Source organism: Lontra canadensis, unplaced genomic scaffold (genome assembly GCF_010015895.1).
Source record: "Lontra canadensis isolate GAN:19392208 unplaced genomic scaffold, GSC_riverotter_1.0 scaffold120, whole genome shotgun sequence".
NCBI lineage: Eukaryota > Metazoa > Chordata > Mammalia > Carnivora > Mustelidae > Lontra > Lontra canadensis.
The window spans coordinates 1154004-1181833 of record NW_022631114.1 but is presented as its reverse complement, the minus strand read 5'-3'; positions in this window follow the sequence as shown (position 1 = coordinate 1181833).

The window sequence follows — 27830 nt, the reverse complement described above, 5'->3', positions numbered from 1 at the left end:
ATGCTCTCCCAGGGTCCTCGTGTCCTTCATTTCCAGCAAAGGATGCTAGTTATACGATACGAATATTCAGTGATCAGGCTCTGGCCATCTGGTAAGTCCAGCCACAGCAGGGCTATCTGCGGGAAGGTGAGTCTCCATTGTGAACTAGCTCCATTCTTTCTCATTCATAGAGGCCCACCCTCTCTGGGAAGATTCAGGATAGAATTGTTGGCATCATTTGAGAGCAAGTGCTTCTTCCACTGCCCACCCTTCCCCATCATAGCCTGCCCCCCAACTTCGTGCTCACTGTGAGTACCTACATGGATATGGGTCACTCTCTAGGCCTAATGAGAGTCATACTGAAACAATTCTGAAGAACGCAGACAAGATAGAAACATCAGCTAGTAAAGCTTCAATGGCATTTACGTTGTACAGACTACGTGAGGAAATGCTGTAAATGCTGTGGATTCACAACATTGATCAATGTGTCTTGTGAGCCTTTTTAGCACAGGGTGGTTAAGATTCCCATCTCTGGAATCACAACCTGCGCCTCCACGATGATGTCAGGATGTGCGTGTTCCCACCAGTTAGGCTCCAGTCTTGGAGGGCTGTCTCTTTCCTAGGAAGATGTGTATCCCTACTGCGATCCAGGGGATCCACTGCTGGGCACTCCCATCCCTGCCAAGAGGCTCCAAGAGTCACCGATGATGAGTTGTCATCATTCATGATGATTTATTATAACATTTAGGAGGATATTCTATGCAAAGGAAAAAAAAACACTCTGTAAATGCTACTAATAGGAAATTATGTGGGTTTGTGGGAAGGTTGGGTTAAAGACAATCATTTTCCATAAAGTGAGAACATGGCACTTATAAAATAATAGAAAATATATATATTGGTTTCTGCCTCTGGTTCCTAGCATGGAGCTCTTAAGACCCTGGTAATTTCCTAAGCAATAAAAGCACTAAGAGCATCTTTTGTTCTAATCTTTGGTCTTTGACCCAGACTTCTGACAGATTTCCTAAATCCCTCGGGATTTCTTGGGGGACAGCAGTGTCTTTGTTCTAATGAAGGGGACTCTGGGTGGGCTCTGGGATAGGACTGGTCACCAGAAAGACCAAGCTATGATGAGAAGCTTGGAATTTTCATCTCCCATACCTTCCATCCTCCAGAGAGGGCAGAGGGGCTGGAAATGGAGTTAAGGATCTATGATGCCTACCTGAGGAACCCTCCCCCCAGTTCCCAAGAGTACAGAGTTTGGAGAGTTTCCTAGTAGGCAACCCCTTGGGGGGTGTGGGGAGAATGGTGTGTCCTGCCTCCTTCCCCACATACCTTGCCCTCTGCATCTCTTCCATCTGGACACTCATCTCTAGCCTTTACCACATCCTTTTGTAATAAACTGGTAAATATGAAGTAAATAGTTTTCCGGAGTTATGTGAGCTGCTCTAGCAAATCAATCGAACCTGAGGAGGGGGTTGTGGGAATCTCCGACTGACAGCTGATTGGTCAGAAGCACAGGTGACAACCTGGACTTGTGATCGGTGTCTGAGGAGGGAGCGAGGAGGGCAGTCTTGTGGGACTGAGCCCCTCACTGTGGGATCTGACGCCATGCTTCGGTACAGGGTGTCCGATGGAATTAAAGTGTGAGACTTCCAGCCCGTGTCACAGACTGTATGATGTGGCAGACGGAAGGGCTGGAGGTGGCATAGTCGTGTGGGTGTGGAGGACACGCCAGAGGAGAAGGGGGCAGTTTTAGGATGACCTAAGAGAGTAGACAGTCCTAGGTTGTGTCTTTTGAGAGAAATTAAAAAAAAAAAAAAAAAAGAAAAGCCTAGGTGCCCAGTCAATTTTAGCTCAGATCCAGTATCTCCTCAGTGTTTGAAATCTGATCCACTGGGCTCAGTCCCAGCGGCTCAAACTGTGAAAGTGTGAGGCTTGGATAGAGTCAATAAGCATGAGCCAATCTCACTAACCCCTTGGTTCCCACTAGAGAGAAAGGCTTGGGGTCCCAGGCAGAGCCATGTTGAAGACCAAAGTTCCGCAGAGAAAGTACGCATGGTGCTGTGGGGAATGGCTCCACATGAGTTAAGTCAAGGGTTGGCTGGTCCCTCTGGTAAATATTGGGATCCTCCAGCGAAGGGCGAAAGGTAGTATTTTAACACATCTTCTCCAGTAATGTTTTCGAGCAGTAGGTTATAATGATAAATACTCAACCAAAGTATGCCCAAATTGCCGACATTTTTTAGCAAGCAGTCGCAGAAACATCTGACGACCTTTCTCGTAAACTCAGTGAAGCCCTCTTCTGTTTCCAGGCACTCTGTAGGCATCTTGCATAAATTATTCTCCCTGACGGGGAGGCAACAATACTTTGAAGGCAGGGTCAGCCAGCTTTATGCTCAGATCAGGTGCAAGCATCCTTCGAGAAGTGGGGAGCACTGACTTCCATCCCTGCCCTGAACACGGTCGGCTGGAGGGCCTGCCTCCCCTTTAGACTTGTTCTTCTGTATAGGCAGGATGTGGAGAAACTTTTTAGACCCCCCAAATGTTTTCAGCACCTCCTGTACATCCATAGAGAAACTATTCCTGAAATCCTTTCTTCAAATGATCAAATCCTTAAATATGATTTTTTTTTTTTTTTTAATTTGAGAGAGAGAGAACATGCACACTAGTGCAGGGCGTGGGCAGAGGGAGGCGGAGAGAGAGAATATTAAGCTGGCTGCATGCTCTGTGCAGAGACCGACGCGGGGCTCCAGTTCATGACACCGAGATCATGACCTCAGCTGAAATCAAGAGCTGAATGTTTAACCAATGGAGCCACCCATGTGCCCCTTGAATATGATTTCTACAGCCATATTGGAAGTACCTAAGTTAGCACCTAGAGTCACCATTCATTATGACCAGATTGGGGGCTTTCTCGAGGCAGGTGTTTTAAGTTGTTTTGTGCATTGGTCTATCCCCAGTTCGTAGAATAGTGTCTAAGTGACTTTGTGCACTCAGTCCACATTTGATATTTGAAGGAACGAGTGAATGTTAAGCATGGTTAGGGCGCCTTGCACGCTAACAGTTAATTCTCAGACCCAGAGGAAAGCTAGTTTGCACACATATCACATGTTCTAAAGAATTTTAAAGTAGGTTACCACCCTGAAAATATAGCAACAGCTCTGTTCAGGAATGGCCTCTACATAAATGGAGAGTGATATGATAGTAGAGATGGGAGGAAAAGCTTCGTGAATCTGCGCAGGTATTAGAATTTTATTTATGAGCTTTATATTTAGCATATCACTCCCTGACTCTCAGAGATGGAGACGTTTTGATAATACTTTGTTTAATCCCTGTACGCAGTTTCTACAGGTACTGTGGAGTGATTCTAGGACTGGACCCTCCACAACCCACCCCCAATCCCTGATAATCTCTTACACCTTCCATTACCCACACGTGTTCATACTCAGAAGGTTGGTAACTGTTACTTCTGCTATTGTTAGTTGTTCAAAGGTTTAACCTATAAGTCTTTTTAACACAAATGCTCCATATTCCTCATATCCTGTGCTTGGGCAAAAGCTCTTCAGAAGGAAAAAGGATGTGCTTATCACATGCGTCAGGTGATTGACACCTCCCCACCCACTCCTGCTCCTAATTACTTTGAGTATCTGTCAAAGAGAACATTTCTCCTCCACATGCCTTCATCTCACTGCTTGCAACTGAGAAGCTGATCCCATTCTTCCATGTTTCCAGAACCATCTATCTCATTTTATTTTAATAAGACATGTGCTAATTGAGCAGAAACGGGGCCAGACTGAAAATGCACAACAGCTTAGCCGTAGTGTTGCTGGGGAGAAGTCCCCCAAGGGGACAGCAACTTAGATTCTGAAGTAAAAAGCTGGGCTCTGTGTCTTAGTGAGCACCGGTGTCTCTGACCCCAGATCTCTCCATGTCTCACCAGAAACCCCCGGACGGGTGAATGTATTTGATATACGTTGACATAATGGTAAGTATTGCTTTCACTCATCCAACTGCTTATTCACAGGACAAATACTTTTGAGCACCATTTTGAGCACCACTATGAACCAGCCACTCTGAGTCAAAAATAAAATAATAAAATAAAATAAAATAAATAAAATAAAATAACTCAGTTACTACCCTGAAGGGATGCAAAGGGGAAGCACACACAGTGTGTGGTGACAGAGGCGTCCACAGGGAATTATGAGACCAGCGAGGGGAGCCACAAAACCAGCTTGAGGAGGCAGTAAGATTGGTACTTTCCAAAGTTATGATGTTTTTTATTTCATGGAGATGACACTAATGAGGGGATCGTCAGGCAACCGGAGAGGAAAGCTGAGTAAATATTTCAGAGAGATGGGGAGTGGGGATGACTCCCATATGACAATATTGGAGCGGTGTGTCTTCAGCATGGAAATGATTCTTTTTAACTTATATAGAATCCACATAATTTGTAGATTCTCTGTTAAAGGAATAGAAATTTCTCAGTACAAGGTGCTTTTTCATCTCAAAGCTGAGCTGGGTACACGGCCTTATTGAGCTCTTTCCTTCCCAGCTGGGTAGCCAGCAAGCCTATCATTTGGTCCTTCCTGTCGGGCTTGCAGGAGAGTAAGGCCGGGATCAGGCTGTGGTTTGCCACTGCAGCTGTTCTTTTCTAGAGAATCATTTCTCTCAAGAGCCCGCTGATTGAGCCCCATGGGTGGTAATGGCGTACACAGCCCAGGTCAGCCTGTACGCAGCCTGGACTGGGGGGGCACTGTTGGTGCGGCTTCCCTCAGCACGTTAGTGGGGCCCGGGAGCTGAGTATGCGCCAGGACTTAGACAATGGCACCACACTTCCAGTGAAGTGAAGTGAGGTGAAGAGAGATTCACTCCTTAAAGTCTGTGTTGCTTTTATTGTTCTCAGGGAAAAAAAGTCGTTGTGGTAGGGTTACTGTTTTAATCTTAACTGTGTGTCCCTCTGAGGACGCAGGCATGTCAAACAGATCTAAAAGGCTGGTTTAACTGAGCGCCTGGGGGGCTCAGGCAGTTCTGCATCTGACCCTTGATTTTGGCTCAGGACCCGATCTCAGTGTCATGAAATGGAGCCCCACGTCAGGCTCTGTGCTGAGTGTGGGGGTTGCTTCAGATTCTCGTTCTCCCTTTGCCCCTCCCCCAACACTAAAACAAACAAACAAGCAAACAAACAAATAAATAAATAGCTGGTGACTGGGGCCACAAATGGCTTTATTTATATGATGCATAAAGAAAGTGCTTGAGAAAAGCAGTTGAGGACACTTAGGACACTTGAGGGCGAAGGTGTTTTAGCTTATGATAGAAGGAAGCATGAGAAGGAGAGAGGGATGATTTTGCAAATAGTGTATTCTTTGATAAGAAGAACCTCAGACAAGGCAGCCGTCAAAAGAAAATGTGTTACCCAGCAACAACAACAAAAACAACCCCATTAAAAAATGGGCATAGGACTTGAACAGACATTTCTCCAAAGAAGATATGCAGATGGCCAAAAAACACAAGAAAAGATGCTCAACATCACTCATCAATAGGAAAATGCCAATCAAAACTGCAGTAAGATAGCACCTCACACCCATCGGAACGCCTACTATGAAAAAAAGCAGAAAACAAGTGCTGGCGAGGATGCGCAGAAATAGGCACGCTTGAGTACTGTTGCTGGGGAGGTAAATGGTGCCGCTGCTGTCAAAAGCGGTAGGGTGCTCCCTCAAAAATGAAACATAGATGATATGATCCAGCAATTCCATTTCTGGATATACAGCCAAAAGAACTGAAAGCAAGGTCTCAAAAAGATATTTGAGTGCTCAGGTTCTTAGTATTATTCACAGTAGCCCAAGATGGCCATGGCTCAGATGTCCACCAATGATAAGTGGGTAAACAAATTGTATATATATAAGCAAAAGAGCCTTAAGGAGAAGAAAAGTCTGACACAGGCTGCAACATGGATGACCTTTGACTTCTAGGACAGCCACCTCCCACATGAAGGAGACTGGAGGGGGAGATGCCCCACCCTTGATCCTCTCCACGTGGTCCCTTCTTACTCAGATGCTCTGCCCACTTCCTAGCCAGACTCCAAGGGGCGGAGACTCTGGCAACAGCGGAGCCCCGTAATTGAATCCCATTTTCTCTGGGGGTCATTCATTCTCCCCAGAGGCCTTGTCCCCTTGCAGAGCCATTACCAGAGGACCTGGTGACGGTCCTCACTGATCAAGGGACCTGCAGTACTCCCTGTCTCTTTCTTGTTACTTTGGTTCTCAAAAGCATTTTGGATCCGGCTCTCTTGCATTCCAAGGTGCTCGAGTCTCTGAGGCAAGACATTCCAAAGCCTGGCTGCTTACTTGATAAGGGGAGGAGGGGGCAGGTAAAGGGAAACAAACACAATTTAATTTTTAAAGATTTTTTTATTTATTTATTTGACAGAGAGAGATCACAAGCAGGCAGAGAGGCAGGCAGAGAGAGAGGAGGAAGCAGGCTCCCCGCTGAGCAGAGAGCCCGATTCGGGGCTCGATCCCAGGACTCCGAGATTATGACCTGAGCCGAAGGCAGCGGCTTAACCCACTGAGCCACCCAGGCGCCCCCACAATTTAATTTTTAAAATAAAGTATCTTGCCATGATGGCTGGTGTGTGGCTCCTTTGCTTATCTTCCATTTTCCCTAATTATTGAGCTTGCTGGAGAGTCAACATTTCGTGTCACAGGAGGAGGTTGTAATAATTTGGTTCTAAACAATGTTGAGGACCCCTCCCCTCTTTTCCCCTCCCCTTCCCCAAGGGGGAGCTTCACAAATATGGCAGGAGAGATTGCCTGATCAATAGGATGACTTCAAGTCTGCTCTTGGTGTCTCACTCAGTCTGGCTGGGATGCCTCCTGGGCTTCGGTATGCAGATTTCTTTCTAAGCAAACAAGCCCATACAATGGAAATTTCTTGAGCTAAAGAACCACTCCCAAGAAGCCTTCCCCAGAGATAGCATCACCAGAGGCTGGGAGCGGTCCCCTCCATCAGTGAACAGAAATGGCTCCAATAACACCTGACTGCTGGCTGGCCTTTGTTGTTGACTGTTGTTAGATGTTCAGTATCTTGCCAAAGAAAATCCAAACCACCAGAGTACCTATCCCCGTGGCTCTTGAATCATCAGCACTTAATGCATCTGTTGAGTGAAGGAATGGATGTCCTCTGGGTTCGTGCATTTGTCCTTCTGTTCAGGCTCTCTATCCTACCTTTCCAGACCTGGTTTCCCGGAGCAAAAAGAGTCTCTCCCCTTGAAGGGATCATTAACTCTCTCCTTTGCTCTGATTTTCTTTCTGGAAGGCACAGTGCTAAGGACAAAATCAACCAGCCCCTTGAATGTGACATGGAGCCTCTCAGTGCTGTCTGCCTGGCTGTGTGCACGGTGATCTAGCTAGGGGTCCATCTGCATAGCCAGGCCCTACATCCCAAGGGCCCCTCTGATCTGCTGTCATCAAGGTCCTGATGCTACAAGGGAAGCACTTGGGGCATGCTTGTGAAAACTACTCAGGATTTCTGATGCTTGGTCCATAGTCAGAAACCCGGGAGGTACCAGCCCCCATTCCTTCATGGGAAGTCATTAGGCTCCTACACACAGGCATCCTCAAGCTTGCCTGTCACCAGCACCTTGACATTCTCTAGGAGGAAGGAACCGGCTCATAGCAAGTTATGGTTCAGTACCTGGGACAGTCTGCTCTGTTCATGCAGAGAAGAGGAATGGTTTGCCAAGCATGCCCAGGAGCTGGGTGCCCCTCAGAGTCTGGTAGAGCCTGCCTGAGGGGAAGCCAGGACCCCTCTGGTCATGGGGCACTGCTCAAAATGCCATTTGCCTGTGTGCCTGTCTTTCTATAGGGCTGTGCACAGCTAAGGTCTTCAAATTCCCCAGTGTTCTCTGTACTCATAACAACCACTGTGGATCAACCATCACATAATACTATATGCTGGGCAGTTTCTGAATAATTTACATGCTATTAATTTGCTTAATCCTTAGAACAACTCTAGGAACGAGCATTGTTATGGTGTCTTCTATTGCGTGGAGATTAAGTAAATTGCCCAACGTCACCCTGATGATGTGTGGTGGACATGGGGTTCAACCAAGGCCCCCAGATACCAGAGCTCAGGTGTAGTGAGCCCCTGCCTTTCCTAGCTCTGTTTCTATGTGACTCACAGAGCATTTAGTACCATGAGGCAAGCAGAGAAGCATGTAGCAATCACCTTTTACTTTTAGGATAAGAAGCTTTGTCTACCTTGGTAACAACGCTTGGACACCGCCCAGTTCCCAGTCATGTTATTCCTTTTATCCTCATGCCCAACCGAGGAAGCTCACCCCCTTGGCTTCTACTCAGCCACTGGTTTTCCCCAGCTTTTGGGGGTAGAGGCCTGTGATAAGCTGGGAGGCAAAAGCTGTAAATTGGAGACAAGTAACTCCCTGTCCATTTCCAGTTTCTGCCATCACCCAAATGGACCGCATGGAGTGATATGGGATGGCCTCAGGCAACCAAGCCCAGAGAAGAATCCCCTTTCCAGCTTCCAGGCATCTGAATGTCTTTAGGAATAATCTGCCCTTCCTTTGCTATGACCCATCATTTTGTGACAGCGTCTTTATTTCCTGTGGTCATTTCTCCCCTCTTAGCGGTACCCCCTTCCCTTGAGATGCCTTCATACGCTCGGTGACAGCATGACACAGGCTTACTTTGTTCATAAAGCCAGGTTCGCCTCGCCAGCCTGCCTCAAGGGCTGCAGTGAAACTGGTTACATGGTGGCGTGTGGGGCAGTGATGCACGGAGATGCCATGTCCATAATCAGCTGTGGTCATTTTCCATGGATATGTTACTACTGATCTGTTTTGATTCCATATAGGTCCTTCAATCCCCCTGTTGTCCGGAAGAGCTGGTCCTTTGTCCTTGGCAGTGACTGGCAGGTCTTTTGAGACACTCGGAGCAGCCAAGATTGCATTTTTAAAAGTGCCACTCTATATTTAGCAGGCCAAATTGTCCATGGCGTACTCTCCCTTTGTACTTGCTCTGTCTAAAAAAAGCTCACCTTCACAGGCAAGGTCATACAGATCGGACAGACATTGATTTTGCTGCTCTTGGGACCCAGAATAACTCCACTATGGAAAACGCCACACAGGGCGGGGGAGGGAGGCAGCGGAAAAAACAAAAAAACAAAAATGGTTGTTATCCCATTCAACTTTGGCAAAGTGCGGAGCAAAACAGAATTTTAGCAAGGTTAGCACATAGAGGTCCTGGCTTCCTGGGATAGGAGAATTCCAAATAGATGTCAGACCAGAACCAAGTCTCACGATCCGTCTGGCAAAGTGCCCTCAAGCTCACACTGCAACTTTTCTATGTCCTCTTGTAGTCTTTTATTTGTCTTTTACGATTGTCATCTTCTTTAGTTCCCCTTCCTTCTGTCCTCTTCCCCTTCCTTTTTCCTCCCTCTGTTCCTCCCTCCATTCTTTCATCTCTCCTTTAACCCCCCCCTTTCTCTATAGTGTTCTCATTGATTAAGCCCTGACAGCATTTTGTGCACTGTATGAGGCACTGGTATTATTATCAAAGGTTATTAAACCAGACATCACTGTGCCTACTAGAAGAGTAGACAGACAAATGAACAAGAAAATATGGCATCGCAACAGGATGACACAGAAGGAGGAAGGACACTCAGCTGGCCTCCGAGGTGCCAGAGAAGGTCGCACTGTAAGGGTGACCCTGAGCTGAGCTACTCCTCTCCCCACAGGATAAAATGGGTCCAAATTTATTCATTTATTTGAGAGAATGAGACCACAAGCAGGGGAAGGGCAGAGGGAGAGGGAGAAGCAGATTCCCCTGAGCAGGGAGCCCGATGTGGGGCTTGATCCCAGGACCCTGAGCCAAAGGCAGACACTTAACTGACTGAGCCAAAAATAAAATTAAGATTTTATTTTTATTGATTTTAGAGAGAAAGACAGAACAGGGAGAGGAGTGGAGTGGGAGGGAGAGGAAGAAGGGCAGGGAGAGAGAATCTGGAGCAGACTCTTCACTGACCGTGTAGCCCGATGTGGGGCTTGATTCCTCTGCCTCGAGACCACGACCGGAGCTGAAACCAAGAGTGGGACACTTAACCAATGGAGCCATGCAGGTGCCCCCAAATGGGCCCATCTTAAATCCTCAGGTGCAGAGGGGAGCACTTCCACTTCCCTTACTTCTCTTCTTCTAAACCCACGTGGTAAATAAGAAAGAAACATCGGGGATACGTAATCCTGCTCAAGCCCTGTTATCAGCTCGCTCACAGCTTCCTTCCCACTCCTCACGTTCTGGCCTGCGGTTGGAGAGCCCACGTCTCTCCTTAGAAATGAAAAGCAGGTCTAGAACTCAAAAATCACAGAAGAAAAAATAATCACACTCCATTATATGAGAAAAATAGTTTAAAATTTATTACCTGCACTTTCAAAGAATGAGCACTCTGGCAGTTAATGGTATGCCTCCCAACTGAGATAAGTAATAAGCTTCTTAAAGAGTGAATAGAGATATCTAGTCCTAAATAAGCTTTTTCCTCCAGGGACTTTTTTAAATAAGAGAGTTTGCCCTTGGCTGCTGTCTTGAAAGTGAGAAGATGTCTTAGAGTGTCTGTACAGTCATGGGTTGAATCTGATGTTGATAAGAACAACCTGGGACCACAGTCTCCAACGTCTTGTGATTCTGCTAGTGAATTACTGTGTGAATTATCACACACATACAGAACTTTATTTTCTGAACATGAAGTCTCCTTAGGTCTGAAGTCCCCATTTCATTCTGCCTGTTCAAGGAGATCTGGTTTCTCTCGGGTTAGATGTCCAGGATTTTCAGTTAATCCAGGCTTTAAACAATCAAACTCAAGGTCAGATGCTGTGTAATTTCTCTTCTGTCTTTCCCCCAATCTCCCAGGATGGTGTCTCCATGCAGGGAGTGTCCAGTCTTGGTGTGGTCACCTGGGTCCTACTGGCCCCACTGGTGGGACTCTCACGCTTGATCCTTGCAAGGGTGTATCTAGTCCTATTGCAATTGCCACGGACCTCCCCAGTCCCACCAGGCCTCAGGGAGATGCCAGCACCTGCTGCTCAGGTCCCTGTCCCTGCTGTACCCTGCGCTGTCTTCTCACCAGCCCCAGGTTCCTTCTAAGGCCCAGCCCCTCTACTGTCCTGTGACCCCACTGGGCATGCAGGAATATCAGCATCTCCCTGAAGGCAGGGCGCCCGTTCTAGGGGCATGCTATCTTAGGTCTTTTCTGTCTGCAACCTATCTTGCTGCCATTTCCATGCCACTGTCTCAACCCATTATAAGACTGGGGGTCCTTCTGGGGTGCTTCTTTTTCAAGACTTCCAAATAGAAAATAGGGGGCAAATCTCATGAAGTGTTCCTTACCTGTTTTCTGCCACCCCAACTCCATTCACACATCCACCCATAGAGACATGAGCGTGGGTCGGAAGCTGGGTCCCAAATGTCTTCTACATCCTTTTCCAGTCCAGGAACGGTTTCCAGGTCTTCCTTTGAGCAAGGGAAATTAACTTATATTTCATCCCCATCCTCTTTACCTGTGGTTTAGTTTATAAACCGAGACTCCAAGAACCCCAGCTCCTAGAATCTGCAGATCCCTTTTTCACCTAGAAAAGTTTAGTTGTAGCTTTTTGTAACGTTTGTCTCTGAAAAAGGCTTTTGAGCATCTTTGGAAGTCACAAGGTCACCATTAATTCCTTTGTTCTTTCTTGGATCCTATCTCTGCCCCTGAAGCAAGGGAGGCTTGCTCAGTCTTGATGTGTGGACAGCCTTGGGGTTGCGGGAAAGTGCCACGAAATGGAAAATGCTCTCAGGTCACAGTTCAAAATATCTGTCAACTGCCTGCAAGCTCTCTATGTGCTCGCCCTCTATGGCCAGGTAACCCCTCTGTCTCGTCCCTGGACCCCTGCCACCTGCTTTATGGCTTCCTGGTCCCAGGCAGCCCTCCATTAAAGGGAGTGGAGGCTGTGGTGGCAGATGTCCATTCCTGTACTTAGCAGTAGTTCCTCCATGAGTTCCTCCATTAGAATGGCATCCCATTCTGTCACTGTCACCGTTTTTTATCTAGATCAGAAATTACATCTGCCTCCCATATGTGAAGGCAACATTCAAGCGAATAGATTTGATAGAAAGTATGAAGTTTGATTTAACTGACTAATGGGTGAGCCAACAGGAAGAAGGTAGAACTTTTTTTTTTAACTCGTTTTTTTTTTTTAATTTCTTTTCAGAGTTCCAGAATTCATTGTTTATGCACCACACCCAGTGCTCCATGCAATACGTGCCCTCTATGATACCCACCACCAGGCTCACCCAACCCCCCCAAAACCCTCAGTTTGTTTTTCAGAGTCCACAGTTTTCTCATGGTTCATCTCCCCCTTTAATTTCCCCCAACTCCCTTCTTTCCAACTCCCCATGTCCTCCGTGTTATTTCTTATGCTCCACAAATAAGCAAAATCCTATGATAATTGACTCTCTTTGCTTGACTTATTTCACTCAGCATAATCTCTTCCAGTCCCGTCCATGTTGCTACAAAAGTTGGATATTCATCCTTTCTGATGGAGGCATCATACTCCATAGTGTATATGGACCATATCTACCTTATCCATTTGTCCCTTGAAGGGCATCTTGGTTCTTTCCACAGTTTGGCGACTGTGGCCATTGCCACTATGAACACTGGGGTACAGAAGGCCCTTCTTTTCACTACATCTGTATCTTTGGGGGTAAATACCCAGTAGTGCAATTGCAGGGTCATAGGACAGTACAGGCAAAGGGCTGATTTACAAGATCAATAAAGAACTCCTCAAACTCAACACACACAAAACAGATAATCATGTAAAAAAAATGGGCAGAAGACATGAACAGACACTTCTCCAAAGAAGATAGAACTTTTGAGGAGAAATAGGGATTTATATACTCAGCTGAGAAAAGAATGCATAAATGAGATTGCTAAATTAGATACAAAGTAAAAAAAAAAAAAAAGCCTCTGGTGGTAACTTTTCTAACAGGTAATCAACATCTTGCTTATCTTTTCCTAACAGGCTATTAACTAAATCTTATCTTTTCCTAACTGATGTAAGTAGCAAGTTGCCTCTGTCAGCTGGGAAGCCATAGGCAAACATACCATGACAATGCAACACAATGCTACCTGACTGTCAGATCACCGCCAATTCACAAATGGCAAAATCCCAATTTCTACAAAGTGGCTTCATCTAGCATAGTATGAAAACTGAAGCAAAGAGTTTTCTTTTTTGTAAGTTTAGTTAACATATATATATTCTATATAAAAAATATACAGTACATCTTTATCTCTATATTCTCTTTCTCATATACATAAAGGTCGAATCTCTAAAATATAATGAATCTTAGTGTTGAAAAGAAGTAGGTTACAAGGAGACAGGTGTTGTCACCATTCTGAACTTGCACATCTCAAAAGGTCTCTTTTGACTGGTTCACTTTGAAAGAACCCCGTGGTGGCCATGTACTGATTTGTAAGCCAGCTCTCCTTTCCTTTCTAGAAAATGCTCCTTCTGCTCTAAGCACATTGGTTTAGTAGTTGGTGGGGGGTGGGGGCGCAGAGAAGAGGAACAGTAGTCATGACCCACTCTAGGGCGGAGTCCTGCTCCAAAGTTTCCAAACTGGAGTCAGAGAAAGAAATTTAGTGTCTCCCTGGGGGTGAAGGGAGGCATCCCAGTTTCATTACTTTTATCTGTGTGACCTTGGGCAGATTGCTTAAGCTTTCTATCCCTTAGTTTCCTGGTCTGTAAAATAGGGATAATAAGAGTATTTACATGATAGGGTTTTTGTGAAGTTTAATTAGTTAATACATCTAAAAAGCTTAGAAGTGTGCTTGGCACATAAGAAGGCTACAGTAAATTTTGTGCCAACATCCATGTTCCTTGCACATTGGCAAAAGACAGATTTAATAACAGCTACAGGTAGAGAGCAGCAGAAGAAAGGAAGGTAGAAACAGTCCCCAGGGTTTCCTGAGTAGACTGAATTTGCTGGTCCCTGAGGCCAGGCTCATGACTGTCTTTCCTGGGGCTATGTTAGACCTTCCATTGATTTCTGCTTTTGCCTAAGTTTGCTTTTTTCTTTCTTTTACTTTGAGCCCAATTTTAACTTATAACCTTTCTAAATATGTCAGTATTTCAGGTGGGTTTCTTATAGGCAGCATATAGTCAGATCTTGCTTTTTTTAGCCAGTGGCCATAATGATATCAACTACCTAATTGTTCTTTTATACTAAATTGTTATATGAGCTTGCATACATACTCCTTCCTTTGATCAGAAGACTAAGGCTTGGAATATTAACTGGTTTGCTGAAGAACTTGAGTTTAGCCTAGTACAGCTAAGACTAGAACCCCAGGGCTAGAAATGCCTTTAAAAAAAAATTTAATTTAATTTTTTTTCAGTGTTCCAAAATTCATTGTTTATGCACCACATCCAGTGCTCCATGCAGTATGTGCCCTGCTTAATACCCACCACCAGGCCATTTCTTTTCGTGTTTTTCCCAGCAACATAGTCATTCTAAAAGAAAAAGTGCCAGGATCTTGAAAAGCAAAAGTTACTAGGTAGAAACCCATGGCAAAGAATCCAAGAGGAGTTTCGTTCCATCAGGAAGAGAATTCCCAGTCATTCTGTCTCTCCAGTTCTGTTCCATCCTCAGGAGAATAATCCTTACTCTTTACCACCAGCTTCTCCTTGCTAACTTTGGCATTACTGCATCCAACATACCTGTAAAGCAAACATCAAGTCATGCTCATTGTGGGGTGTGTGGAGAGTTTTGGGGGCTGTTTATGTTTCTGCCATAGCCATCACTGCCCTTGCCTTTCTGATCTCAGATATGCCCACCAGGGATTCCACCGAAGGAGAAATTACAAAACATTCTCCAGGACTGTTCAAGAAGGTACATATAGTTGGAATTGTCCTTGACCTGCATATTAAAACTATTCCAGGAAGATTCTGGAATTTCGAACTCTTGCTCCCTGGCTAACACTTCTGTAAGAACTATAACATTTTCATTTTCTTTCCCCACTTGGGTTCACTGAACATTTGCTATAAACCATGCAGATTCCAGGCATCAGGGTCCAGGAGTGACCAGGTGAGATATGGCTTCTGCCCTCACTGACTAGCTTAATGCCCTATTTAGATACATACTTAATGAATTACAGTTCACTCCGATGTGCACTGAGTGCCTACACAGTGCCAGGCCCTGGTTTAACTATGGAAATACAGTAGTGGGCAAACAGATCTTTCCTATCACAGAAGGATAAGCGTGCAGGGTCAGGAACAACACAGCACTGCTCTGTCCCCCCACCCACATCCCTGTGTTCCTCTCCTCCCCATGCCATCCAACACCTTGGAAATCTTCCTAGCTATAAGAGTAGAAATGAAACAATTCCCTTCCAGGGTTTACATGGTTACCAGTGCAGCCAACTGCAGCCAACACTGGGGCCTACGTTGCCTGGTTCCTGTCCTTGAATTCATTCTCCTTGGTCCACTGCTTATGTGAAAACAGGGATGATAGCTGTATTTGCCATAAATGACCAATGATTGACTTTTGTTTTTCAAATGGAAGAGTGTTTTTGACCAAAAATTAATGAAGTATAAAAAAAGATAGACTGGAAGTTTGCAGAAACATTGTTATCTCTAGGCAATATTAATGATCAAAACTTAAAACTTGAAAATCATCATGATTTAGATCGTCATTTGTCATTGGTACTTGGTTGTAGAAAGAGAGTTTAAAGATGACATAGGTGACATATATTCTGGAATTAGGTCATTGCCAATAAAAGATCATGCCTAATATTAAAAATCTGTAACCCAATGTTCTTAGGCTTGGAAGGATATTATTTATTATTTGTCTATTTATCTACTCATTTAAAGAATTATTTTCCAACTTTTCGTGGAATGCAGAGTTGGTACAGAAATCCCTGGAGTGTCCTTATAACCACCTAGAATTATAGCAGCAGCAAGAATCTAGCATCATAAGGGCTAACCTGGAGCATGCAGAGTAAAGAAAAGGGGCTAATAGAAGATGAGAGATCAGATACATTGTTTCAGGCTTTAGCTTTGGTTTTTGTGACATCCAGGAAACCATTCTCAGCAGAGATTTGCCTTGTTTGGGGATGGATAATAAATACAGCAAATTAGAGTGAATGTGGAGTTGAGCTGTGGAATAACAAAGTGTGTGTGGTAGAAGTGCAACGTGTGGGGGCGCCTGGGTGGCTCAGTTGGTTAAACGTCTGCCATCTGCTCAGGTCATGACCCTGGGGTCGAGGGATGAGGCACCAGGTCAGGCTCCCTTCTCAGCAGGGAGCATGATTCTCCCTCTCTTTCTGCCGCTCCTTCCTCCCCCCACCTATGCACACGATCTCTTTCTCTCTCACACACACACTCTCCCACGTGCGCACTCTTTCTCTCATGCTCTCTCTCATAAATAATTCCTTAAAAAAAAAAACAAAACTCTCTCTCCCTTGCCCTCTGCCCCTCCCCTACCCCCATGTTCTTTCTTTCTCTAAAATAAATATGTAAATCTTTTTTTTTTAAGTGTAGCATGTGAGTCTTCAGAAGACACTGTCTTCTTTTCTGAACACCAAAATATCTTTGCACTTCAGGGGGTCGGCATCCTATTCTCCTTAAGCCATTAACTGCATTTATGTTGCAAGACAGAGAATATGGCACAAGCAACAGTTTTTACAATTTAACTCTTATACATATAACGTTTAAGGGTCTAATTGCAATATAGTAAGATATACCCATCTTGTACCAGTGAATTTTGCCACATGTGTACACCTGCACAGCCACTATGCTATGAAGACTAAAACATTTCTACCCCAGAAAGTTACCTTGTCACTCTTTGCATTCAATTTACTATCTCCCGTCAGTTGCTGTTCTAACAACATATCTTAGTCTTGCCTGATCTAATATTTTTTATAAATTGAATCAAACATAGGCTCTTTTTTTTTGGGGGGGGGGTCTTGTTTCTTACACATGGCATAATGTTTTTGAGATTCATCTATGTTGTGTTATAGCTCATTCCTTTTCATTGCTGGGTAGAATTCCACGTGAAACCTATTCACTGGATGATCATTCTGGTGTTTTCTAATTTAGGGCCATTATGAAAAAAGCTGCTATGACCATTCTTCTACAGGTCTCTTCAGAGATGTGATCTCTTTTGAAGAAATATGCAACAGTGGAATTTCTGGGCTGCAGGGTAGATATGTAACTTTTTTTTTTTTTTTTTTTTTGCAAATTGCCAAAATTTCCAAGTGGTTGTGTTATTTCACACTCTGGCCACCATGTAGGAGGATTCCATTTGCTCTCTCACCATCCTATCAACTTCTGTCTTGGCCAGGTTTTTGTTTCTTTATTTCGCCCTTCTCGTGGTTGGATAGTACCACCTCAGCATCTTCATGGTAACTAACAAATTCTGAGCCTTTTTTTTTAATGCTTACAGACATATTCACGTGATTTTGTAAAATGTTTAAGTTTTGGTGCAATTTTTATTAGGTTGTTTCTTTTTCTAAGAAAAGATATTTTAATTTGATGAAGTCTAATTGTCTTTTTTTTTTTTTTTCCTTTTAAGGTTCCTGTTTTTGACGGCCTAATAAATCTTTACCTCCCCTAAGGTTGTACAGATGCCTTGTTTTCTCTTAATTTGTTTTTCTTCCACGCCCCGCCCCGTCTATTTGGTGTCCCACACGCCACTCCTGGATCACCAGCCTCGCCGGCTCCACCTGTTGTGACACTCCAGAGCCCGGGAAGTCTGTGCCACTTGCGGCAGCACACTGCTGTCGTGCGTGCTCCAGGAGTTTCTCCCCACTCACGGGGTCCGCGACGTCCAGCTAAGTCAGCTTCGGCTCACACTCCCGGACGACCGCGGCCCCAGAAGACCAGGGGCAAAGGCGTGACGCAGGGCACCTGTCTGCGCTCACTGCGCCTGGTGAACCCCACGTGATCCAAGGAGCGGGCGAAGGATGTAGGGCGCATGCGCGTCAGGTCTGCCATGCGCAGTGGTTGTCTCCATGTGGGGCCGTCGTCGTACCTGAGGGCTGCTCTAGCTTTGGCAGCCTTGGTGTGGGAGGCTGGGTGGGTGTCAGTGACAGGATCCAGAAGCTGGGCAGTGCTTTGGCCTTGTGCTTAATTGTGGGCCATGCAGTGGCCCCAGGACCAGGCATCCTCTGGACCTATCCCCTCAGGCGGCCCTGGACGTGAAAAATCGACGAGTTGGCGCACGATGTCCGCCTCTTCCAGGAAGCCCTGCATCTTCTGCGCTGCAGCCGCAGCTGCTCTTTCTGCCCCTCACGCTGGGCACCCTGCGACTTCTCTGAGGCCCTCAGCGGCGGAGTGAAGCCCTTCCGGTGAGACGTGGACCCCGGGACTGCATCGCGCCCGCACAGGTAGCTCTCTGGGGTGATGGCGGGTCGCGGCAGGGCTGCAGGGAGAGGCGCTGCCGCCGAGGTCCTCGAGGGCGTGCCGGCTCCGTGGAACGTTCTGGGTCCACCGCGGGCCCCTCACGGTAGGCGTGGGCCTTTCCCATGCCCCGGGGCCTGCCGCGCTGCGCCTTCCTCACAAACCCCGCTCCTCCCTCGCTTGCTCCTTCAGCTGCCCCGGCGCTGTGTTTCCTCTCGGGAACTCTGGTTGGTGTTCGCGCGGGCTCTACACGGAACTGACCGTGTGTGCGCGTGTAAGGTAGCAGTCGAGCTTCACGTTTTCCGGTGTTCACTCAGGTATTTCCACCCCATGTGTTGGAGACGCTTACTTCCTTAATGAATTGCTTGGGTGCCGTCGAAAAGTATTTTTGAGTATGTGCGTCTGTTTCTGGGCTGTTCTTTTTTTTTTTTTTTTTTTTTTTAGGAGTGTCTTTTTTTTTCTTTTTAAAGATTTTATTTATTTATTTATTTGTCAGAGAGAGAGAGAGAGCGAGAGAGCGCGCACAGGCAGACAGAGGCAGAGGGAGAAGCAGGCTCCCCGCCAAGCAAGGAGCCCGATGTGGGACTCGATCCCAGGATGCTGGGATCATGACCTGAGCCGAAGGCAGCTGCTTAACCAACTGAGCCACCCAGGCGTCCCTCTGGGCTGTTCTTATGCCGGCGCCGCCGTCTTCAGTTCTGCCGAGGGTCCGCAGGGGTCTCTGTCGACATCGGTTGGGCTCACGGAGAACCCGCGCATCTCCGTGTCCTGAGCTGGCCAGGACCGGCGGAGAAGCTGCTGGGATTAAGTCTGCGATTGGGTTGAACCCATAGATTTGGAGAAAACGGACTATTCAAAATATTGTCTTCCCATCCACGAACAGAACGTGTTCTGTATGTCCGTTTATTCAGAGTTAAAAAGAAATTTCTTTCTGCAATTCTTTGTAGTTTAGCACACAGGTCTTACACCCGTTTGTTTAAATTTGTTTCTAAGTTACATTCTTGATATCCTTATATGCATGGTATTATTTTAAAATTTTATTCTAATGATTCATACCTATTATGTATATTATGTAGAGGTATAAGAGACTTGTGTACTGAGCTCCTATCATGCAGGGTTCGCTTGTCTGTAGTGGTTGGTTTATGGACCCTTCATGTGCTGCATCATGTCATCTGTGAACAATCGTAACTTTATTCTGTTTTCTAATCTTAACGCCTTTTGTTTCTTCTCCTTGCCTTACTGGATTAAGATCCCCAGCACAATCTGAAGAGAAGTGTACTCCAGGAAACTTGGAGGAAGGAATTTTGAAGAGTAGCAGGATGTGCCACTTACGTGTATTGATTATTTTGAGCTGTGGACACTTGAGAAACAGCACACGCAAGGAGATGCTTTCTCTGAACTCCCCTTATCTGCCTAAAGACAGACCCTCCAAAAGGAGCTCAGTTGACATAAATGCCGTCTTTGGGGAATTTATATGGAGTCTAATAATAGGGGAGGAGACTAGAGGTCAACACCACACCCAGATAAACTCTGACCCAGACTGTCATCCTACCATCTATTCTTCTTAGGACCCATCCACCTTTCCTAAAAATCATATACATCCCCTTATAGACCGATAACCCTCCTCCTTTTTGCTTATTAAGATGATATATAAATCTAAATTCAGAGAGCTGCTCCTTTTTCCTTTTTCCCACCCCCGGCAGTTCATGTGCTATCTCAAAAATAAATAAATAAATAAATAAATAAATAAATAAATAGAAATTTTTAAAAAAGCTATCCAATTGCAATTATGTAATTATTTCTTTCTCCTTTTAGATATGCTAATTTCTGTTTTATAACTCTTATTAGATACATATGCTCATATGTTTTTGTGTTATCTTAATGAATTCAGCTTTTCATTATTATTAAAGACCCCTCATTTTCTTGAATTACAACGTTTGGTATTAATATAGTTATATCAGCTTTCTTATGCATAGTTTGCATGGAATATATTAAAATATTTTCTCTTGGGGGTGCCTGGATGGCTCAGTCAATTGAGCATCTGACTCTTGGTTTCAGTTGTGGTCTTGATCTCAGGGTCATGAGATCAAGCCCCACACTGGGCTCCCTGCTCAGCAGGGAGTCTACTTGGGATTCTTTCCCTCTCCCTTTCCCCCTCCCACTTATGTTTCTCTGTCTCTCTCTCTCTCTCTCTCAAATACACAGATAAATCTTTTAAAAAAATGTTTTTGTTTTTTCTTGCGATTTCTTCTTTGACCCATGGGCTTTGTAGAAAGGTGTCAATTTCCAAATATTTGGAGATATGTTGGTTATCCTAATGTTACTGATTTCTAACCTAATTCTGTTGTAGTCAGAGAACATACTCTATATGATTTCAGTCCTTTGAAATTACTGGGACTTGTTTTATAGCCCGATGTAGGGTCTATCTTGGTGATAGACTTATAGAATCTCCTGGTTTTGTGTAGACTCTTGGGTCTAGGCTTTGTTAAAGTAGGTCTTTTTCTTGTTTTTAATGGTAGGATAGGGAAAACTACTCCTGAGATACTATCTTTACTCCTAAAGGATGGTGCTTTCAGTGAAAGCAAGGTGAGTTTTCCATTCCTCTCTGCTAGAGCTAGACACAAACCCAAACTCAGTCTCCTTATTATGGGGGCATTGCTGACATCTCTATACAGCCATCTCAGCCTTTCAGGGTAAATTCTTTGCTTCACCCCACACATGTGTAGTTCAGGTACAGCCAAGGATTGGGACTCCCACTACTATAATTTTTTTCTTTTCCAGGATTTTCCCCCAGTTCCCATCTCCTGTCCACTCAGATCAATACAACTGTATCTTTCTACTTGAGTTCTGTTAAAGGTTATGCACACCTGGAAGTGTCCTCCGAGGAAAAGCTACATAAGTGTGCATTTCATAGGTGTGGTTCCCTTCTTTGCTTGCATGTTTTCTGCTGTCAGCTTGCTTTATTTGGTCATCACTGCCTTCAAGTATTGTCTTTAGTATTTTATCCAGCTTTTATAATTGTTGTTTACTGGAGAGTAGTCAAATATGTTTTTATTAGAAGTCTGAACCTGTGCTTTAATTTAAAACATAGATAAAGTGTAAATACCACATTTGGAATCTTGACCTAGACCATCTGGATTTGCATCCTGGCCCTGTCATATTTAGCTATGGCACCTTGGCCAATCTTGTTGTGCTCTATCTGGCATTTGCACGTGTAAAATGGTAATGGTCATAAGGTTCTTTTGGGAGTAAAATGAGTTAAGTCATGTAAAGCTCTTTGAAAAGTATCTGACTCTGATGTTTAATAAATATTAGCCAGATCTCTCTGGAGGCCCCCTGTTTTCCCATAGTGAACAGAAAACACTGTATCTTTAGCTACTTCTCTTTGACTTAATTCCATATTGTGATTGCAGTTAATTAAGGTCATAATAAATTATACAACTTGGCTGGTTCTCAATCCAGTATATTGTGCTTGAGGCCAATGATATTTTATATATACTTTTCATGCCAGCAGAGCTCTTAATAATTTAGGTAGTTCAGTGATTTCTTTTATAGACCTTTTCCCCCTGAAAACTTAAGATTTTCTTTCCAATTAAAGGTATATTTAATGTGCTTTTCTCTTCAAAATACATATTAAAAGATCTTCAAAGCTGACAGTTTATAAGCAACATGCCAGAAATGAAGGAATTATATTTTTGCTGCCTCATAACTTTTTAAAATAGAATCAAGGTAATGTTTTTGAACTCTATTATCCCACTGCCAAATTGGGAATTTTTATTTTTTTCTCCAAACAAGTACTTTTTCCTTTTGGACTAAAGTTAAGTAGTGGTGAGTCACCACACTAATAAAAGCAAGCTCCAAATCCAGTCAGATAAGACAACAGAATATACTGACGTGGCAGCACGTGAGGGAGAACAGCATATGCTGTTCCCAAAATGTGATTGTAGGGGTTCAGGATGTGCCACCCCAAAATATGCAGCTTTGGTTTATTGATAATTTTGAACTGTGGGCACTTGAAAAATGGCAAATGCAGACAGAACCTTATCTGCCTAAAGACAGATCCTCCACAAGGAACTAAATTGTCATAGATTCTCCTTGGGGAGTTTCATCCACCAGGAAAGATCGACTCCTCTCACCGGCGAGGAGATTGGAAGTCAGCACCACAACCAGACTACCTGTGTCCCACACTGTCATCCCTCCCTTCTGTTCTTCTGAGGGACCATTCATCTTTCCTCAAAATCATTTACTCTCCCCTAAGAGGCCTACATTTCCCCTGCCTTTGTCCTATTAGGACGGTATTTATTTATTTTAATTTGAGTACAGTTGACACGCAGTGTTACTGTGGCTTCAGGTATACACCTCGTGTTTTGACAAGTTGATACATGATGCTATGTTCAGGGCAAGTGTAGCTACCATGTGTCACCTTAAGGAGTTAACTTGTTTTCTCCTGAGTATTTCCCATGTATACATGAAATATACGGGTCAGTACATTTCAGTTTGTTTTTTTCTTGTTAGTCTGTTATTACAGGGGTCTTAGCCAAGAATTGAGAAGAGTAGAGGGAAAGTTATTTTTCCTCCCCTACACATAGAAATTATGTCCAGCTAGAAATCAATAAGAAATGCCTTATATTTGACTATTTAAACAGCAATGCTCATGGGAGAGATTGTCCTTTTACTTTGCATATTGGAGGAGACTATCAAGAAGGATGGAGAGATCTGGTGGTAACCCAACAACCCACCATAGCTGGCTGTGGCTGGCAGGAAATTATATGTGTGGAAGGATGCTAAGTGAAGGTGCTTCTCTGATGTATCCCATGACGTACTGAGAACTCACCTCCATAGGAGTCAGTGTGGTCAGATGGAGACAGCCCCAAACTGGACATTAGGAGGGAATCCCTTTGCTATATTATATAATATCCAGTATATATACTAGGACATTCAAAGACCTGGGAGTCCTCAAGATTGATAATAGAAATTAATGGATGCAAAATAACTTCTCATAGGACCTTTGTGAGGGAAAGATGAAACAATAGACATAGCAGGTATTAGGAGGAAATGTAAAGCTGGATGCAAACGTAAGACAATATAGTACTTGTAACTATACAATGTACTTGTAACTATCAAGCAGTAGTTTCCACTTTAGGAATTAGTCTCATTTCACACCCATCACTGTCTTCCATTATAAACTTATGCATCATCATGTCCTAATATCTGGGGAAAAATGTAAATTTTTTTCCTGAGTCATACAAAAAATTAATGATAGGATCAAATCTACCATGAGATTTCTCTTTCTAATGTCTAATCCATTCACTCTGCTAATTTTGGTCATAGTTTGTGATGGAGAGGTAAGTACCTGGTACAAAAACTGGTCCCCAGAAGTAAAGTGCTGCCATAGTAAAAATCTAAAATACGAAGCATTGTCTTCGAGACTGTTAGGCCAGTGATCATCTTTAAAAAAAAATTTTTTTTTGAAGATTTTATTTATGAGAGAGAGGGAGTGAGTGCATGAGCACGGGGAGTGGGAGAAGCAGGCTCGCTGCTGAGCAGGGAAATTGCGGAAACAAGTAGCTGACTCTCCATCCTTGCTTTCCTTCCACAAAATCTTCTAGAACTGATTATGATCACAGATAACCTATACTTCCAGGAATCAGCGGCTGAGAGGATGAGTAAGAAAGGACGAGTCTGGGAGCCACAGAATTTAAAAACTAGTATAGCAATGGAGTTTAATTAGATTGTTTTCCTAACATGTAACATAAAGGTGCAGCATGGCTGGGTCAAATCTTGATGAAATGCTGTGGTGAAAAGAGATAGAGATCGAACAGCCAGAAGGCAACAGTATTGCAGGGACCATGACAGAAGGAGGAGGGTATGGAGCTCACCGGGAAGTCAGAGATCCAGAATGGAATGTGTGCGTGCTATGCACACACAGGCGCACATGCCCTAGGAAGGACAAGCCATGGATTCAGGCGTTTTTCAGATCCCATCTGCTCTCTCTGTTTTATCTGCCCTGGCTTTTTCTGCCTGGAGTGGTGAGGTGCACATATAGGGAGCAATAGGCCATCATTGGAGAGCCGGCTGTGTGTGGTTGTTTAACTGGAAGCCAGACAGGAGACAAACAGAAACCATGCCCAGCTATTCTTCATGCAGCTCCACACTGACATAGGTTGGGAGAACTTGTGCTTATAGGGGTTTACTCTGAGATGAGGTCATCAGAAATCAGTTTTCTCTAATAGCAAGCATTGCCTCTGTCTTCTAAAATGTTATCGGGAAATCACTTTCTCAGCATTTGTTTTTCCTTGTTGTTTTCTTAGAAAATTGTAGATTCATCTTTGCAATCTAGAAAAAAAATATGACTCAAGAGTTTTTGTAAAATGTGACCCAAATTATGTAGCTGTGGAATCTATCCCTGTGAGAGATCCAGAAACAATGACAAAAGGAGAGTCTTGAATGACTGACAATTTATTATGTCCATTTGCCGCAAAGCCCTTCAAGATAGCAAATGAGTTAAGAGTTTTCACTAATATAGCAGCAGCTGAGGGACAAGAATGTCTGATTTCAATCAGATACCTCATGTTTGTTGCTTCTGGGCACTGTCTTGCAGCAATCTCAATTATGTCCTCACTTTATCCTTTACTTACCTGAATGAAATTGGCCATTTCCAAGAAAGTTAGGCCCCAAGTTGGCTCAGAGCTTTAAGAATGAACCTGCATTGTCATATCAGGCAAAACTCAGCAAAAATGAGGCATCCTACTGGTCTGCTTTTCATTGACTGCATTTTCAATTACTTCCATTTTGCATCTAGTCCAAGTGGAGAGGAGATTAAAATAAATATCAATCACACTATCGTAGTTTTAGGAATTAAAAGAAATAGCAACAAGCATCTCGTTACAGATCTGTGTCTCTAGGAAAAGCAAATTCTCTCACAGCATACACATTGTGATGTCTTTGAGTCTGTAAAATAATAAGTGATAATAGCCTAGAGAAAAATTTAGCAAAAGCTATAAAATGGATTGGAAATCACAAGACATTTGAAAAATATGTTCATTGTTATTATTTTAAATATCCTTCCTTTGACAAATTCCTATATGCATCATGGGAAAATCCACAAATCAGTCAAATTCCAAATTTGTTTTTATAGATGTATTCTCATTCTAATGATGCCCAGTGTCTGAAAGTTTTGAAACATGGAATGTTTGATGCAGCCTAATAATTTGTTCCTAACAGTGGGAATAAATACAAGTTCTTTTGGGCATATACCTAGGAGTGGAATTGCCAGGTCATATGGTTCCTCTTTGTTTCAGTATGTCCTCATTTCGAGGAACTGCCAAACTTTCCCATAATAGCTGTACCATTTTACATTTCTACCATCAATGTGTAATGGCTCCAATTTCCCCACATTCGTGCCAATACTGTTGTCTGTCTTTTTGATTATAGCCACCCTAATGGGAGTGAAAGAAGTCTAATTGTGCTTTTGATTTATAGTTCCTTAATGACTAATGATATTGAGCATTTTTTTGTATGTGCTTGTTGATTTTGTGTGTGTAGACTATATGTGTCCTTCTTTTGAGAAATCTCTGTTAAAATCCTTTACCCAATTTTAATTGGGTTGTTTGTTTTTTTGTTACTGAGTTTTATAAGTTTTTCACATATTCTCGCTATAAATCCCTTATGAGATACAGTTTGCAAATACTTTCTATCACTAGGTAGGTTGTACTTTCACTTTCTTTGTGTCATTTGCAGCCCAAAAGCTTTGCATTTTTATAAAGTCTAATTTGTCATTTTTTTTTTATTACTTCTGCTTTTGGTTACTTGTGTTTTTGCCTAACCCAAGATCATAAAAATTTACCCTTACATTTCTTGTAAGAGCTTTATAGTTTTGACTCTTACATTGATGTCTGTAATCCATTTTGTATTGCTTTTTGTGTGTGCTGTGAGAAAAGGGTCCTACTTCATTTTTTCTTTTGTATCGATATCTGCTATCTGGGAATCATTTGTTTAAAAGGCTATTCGTTCCCCACTTAATACTCTCAGCATCTTTGTTGAAAATCAGTTGACCATAAAAGTAAGGATATACTTCTGAACTCTCAATTCTGTTACAGTGGTCTATATGTCTATCCTTAGGTCACACATTGTAGTCTTGGTAACTGTAGCTTTATTTATTTTTTTAAAGATTTTATTTATTTATTTGATGGACAGAGATCACAAGTAGGCAGAGAGGCAGGCAGAGAGAGAGGAGGAAAAGCAGGCTCCCTGACAAGCAGAGAGCCTGATGCAGGACCCTGAGATCATGACCTGAGCTGAAGGCAGAGGCTTTAACCCACGGGGCCGCCCAGGTGCTCTGGTAACTGTAGCTTTTTTTTTTTTTTTTTTTTTAAGATTTTATTTATTTATTTGACAGAGAGAGAGAGAGAGAGAGAGAGAGATCACAAGTAGGCAGAGAGAGGAGGAAGCAGGCTCCCTGCTGAGCAGAGAGCCCGATGCGGGCCTCGATCCCAGGACCCTGAGATCATGACCTGAGCCGAAGGCAGAGGCTTTAACCCACTGAGCCACCCAGGCGCCCTGGTAACTGTAGCTTTATAGTAAGTTTCAAAATCAGAAAATTTGAGCCCAGCAACTTTGTTCTTATTTATAAAGATAGTTTCAGCTTTTTTGGGGTCCCTTAAGTTTCTATATGAATTTTAGGATCAGCTTGTCAGTTTCTTCAAAAAGAGGCAGCTCAGTTTTTAACTTCAAACTGTTTTGAATCTGTAGATGAATTTGGAAAGTACTGCCATCTTAATAATATTAAGTTCTGATTTAAACGCATGGGATGCTTTCCATTTATTTAGCTTTTCATTTTCTTCAATATTTTGTAGTTTTCAATGTACAAGTTTTACACTTACTAAACTTATTCTTACATATTTTTTCCTTTTGATGTGATTGTAATTGCAGTTTTCTTAATTTCATTTTCAGCTTCCTTGCAAGTGTATAGAAATAAAATTCAGTTTTATATGTTTTATCTTATCTCCTGCCATCTTTCTAAACTTACTTACTCTAATAGACTTTTAGCAGAATCCCCAGGATTTTCTATGTATGATATCCTGTCATCTTCAAATTGAGATAGTTTTAGTTGTTTCTTTCGAATTTGGTACCTTTTTTTCTTTATCCTTTTTTTACTTAATTGGCCTATGAAGAACCTCTAGTATAATATTGAGTGGCAGTGGTAAGGGCACACATCCTTGTCTTTTTCCTGATATTGAGGAGAAAACATACAGTATTATCACCATTGCTGTGATCTTATAGATGCTCTTTATTTGGTCAAGAAAATTTCCTTCTGTTTCTTCTAATTTTCTTCTATTCCTACTTTGCTCTGTGTTTCTATCATGAAAGGGCAAAGCCTCTTGAAGAAATGTGCTTGCCCTTTGCATGC